We start from the raw sequence: 2841 nt of genomic DNA, 5'->3' as shown, positions 1-2841 counted from the left end.
CTAATACAAGGTAATAATCATATTCAAACTTTGGTTCAATTTCTATAACTATAACAATCTTATTTCAAGTGATGATCTTACTTGAACTTGTTTTCGTGTCATGATTTTGCTTCAAGAACTTTGAGCCATCCAAGGATCCATTGAAGCTAGATCCATTTTTCTCTTTTCCAGTAGGTTCATCCAAGGAACTTAAGGTAGTAATGATGTTCATAACATCATTCGATTCATACATATAAAGCTATCTTATTCGAAGGTTTAAACTTGTAATCACTAGAACATAGTTTAGTTAATTCTAAACTTGTTCGCAAACAAAAGTTAATCCTTCTAACTTGACTTTTAAAATCAACTAAACACATGTTCTATATCTATATGATATGCTAACTTAATGATTTAAAACTTGGAAACACGAAAAACACCGTAAAACCGGATTTACGCCGTCGTAGTAACACCGCGGGCTGTTTTGGGTTAGTTAATTAAAAACTATGATAAACTTTGATTTAAAAGTTGTTATTCTGAGAAAATGATTTTTATTATGAACATGAAACTATATCCAAAAATTATGGTTAAACTCAAAGTGGAAGTATGTTTTCTAAAATGGTCATCTAGACGTCGTTCTTTCGACTGAAATGACTACCTTTACAAAAACGACTTGTAACTTATTTTTCCGACTAGAAACCTATACTTTTTTTGTTTAGATTCATAAAATAGAGTTCAATATGAAACCATAGCAATTTGATTCACTCAAAACGGATTTAAAATGAAGAAGTTATGGGTAAAACAAGATTGGATAATTTTTCTCATTTTAGCTACGTGAAAATTGGTAACAAATCTATTCCAACCATAACTTAATCAACTTGTATTATATATTATGTAATCTTGAGATACCATAGACACGTATACAATGTTTCGACCTATCATGTCGACACATCTATATATATTTCGGAACAACCATAGACACTCTATATGTGAATGTTGGAGTTAGCTATACAGGGTTGAGGTTGATTCCAAAATATATATAGTTTGAGTTGTGATCAATACTGAGATACGTATACACTGGGTCGTGGATTGATTCAAGATAATATTTATCGATTTATTTCTGTACATCTAACTGTGGACAACTAGTTGTAGGTTACTAACGAGGACAGCTGACTTAATAAACTTAAAACATCAAAATATATTAAAAGTGTTGTAAATATATTTTGAACATACTTTGATATATATGTATATATTGTTATAGGTTCGTGAATCAACCAGTGGCCAAGTCTTACTTCCCGACGAAGTAAAAATCTGTGAAAGTGAGTTATAGTCCCACTTTTAAAATCTAATATTTTTGGGATGAGAATACATGCAGGTTTTATAAATGATTTACAAAATAGACACAAGTACGTGAAACTACATTCTATGGTTGAATTATCGAAATCGAATATGCCCCTTTTTATTAAGTCTGGTAATCTAAGAATTAGGGAACAGATACCCTAATTGACGCGAATCCTAAAGATAGATCTACTGGGCCTAACAAACCCCATCCAAAGTACCGGATGCTTTAGTACTTCGAAATTTATATCATATCCGAAGGGTGTCCCGGAATGATGGGGATATTCTTATATATGCATCTTGTTATTGTCGATTACCAGGTGTTCACCATATGAATGATTTTTATCTCTATGTATGGGATGTGTATTGAAATATGAAATCTTGTGGTCTATTGTTACGATTTGATATATATAGGTTAAACCTATAACTCACCAACATTTTTGTTGACGTTTTAAGCATGTTTATTCTCAGGTGATTATTAAGAGCTTCCGCTGTCGCATACTTAAATAAGGACAAGATTTGGAGTCCATGCTTGTATGATATTGTGTAAAAACTGCATTCAAGAAACTTATTTTGTTGTAACATATTTGTATTGTAAACCATTATGTAATGGTCGTGTGTAAACAGGATATATTAGATTATCATTATTTGATAATCTACGTAAAGCTTTTTAAACCTTTATTGATGAAATAAAGGTTATGGTTTGTTTAAAAATGAATGCAGTCTTTGAAAAACGTCTCATATAGAGGTCAAAACCTCGCAACGAAATCAATTAATATGGAACGTTTTTAATCAATAAGAACGGGACATTTCAGTTGGTATCCGAGCGTTGGTCTTAGAGAACCAGAAAATTTGCATTAGTGTGTCTTATCGAGTTTGTTAGGATGCATTAGTGAGTCTGGACTTCGACCGTGTTTTCTTTAAAAATGATTGCTTAACATTTTTGTTGGAAACTATATATTTTTAACATATGAATATTATGTGATATATTAATCTCTTAACGTGTTTGATATTATGTGATAGATGTCTACCTCTAGAACAAGTCCCATTGACTCACCTAATAATAATGAAGAGTCAAATGTAAATTGGAATAATTTGTGGACTGATTCACAAGTTCCCGAAGAGGAACCGGAAGAAGAGTCGGAACCGGAAGAAGAATCGGAACCGGAAGAAGAATCGGAACCGGATGAAGAAATAGAACCGGTGGGGGAAATAATAAAACGGTTAAGTAAAAGAAAATCCTCAACCAACCGACCAAAGTTAATTATGGTCAATGGTGTTTCCGCCAAGGAAGCAAAATATTGGGAGGATTACCAATTCTCCGATGAATCGGATTCCGACGAGAATTCCGATGATGTTATAGAAATTACCCCAACTGAATTTAAAAAGGCAAAAGAAAATAATAAGGGAAAGGGCATAAAAATAGAGAAATCTAATTCCAACCCCGATGAACTTTATATGTATCGTCAACCCCCGAAGTCCTTAAGTTGTAACAATGACCCGGGAACCTCTAAACCACCAGGTTTT

The sequence above is a fragment of the Rutidosis leptorrhynchoides genome, chromosome 11 (assembly GCF_046630445.1).
Source record: "Rutidosis leptorrhynchoides isolate AG116_Rl617_1_P2 chromosome 11, CSIRO_AGI_Rlap_v1, whole genome shotgun sequence".
In the NCBI taxonomy this organism is placed as follows: domain Eukaryota; kingdom Viridiplantae; phylum Streptophyta; class Magnoliopsida; order Asterales; family Asteraceae; genus Rutidosis; species Rutidosis leptorrhynchoides.
Note: the sequence above shows the minus strand (reverse complement) of the source record.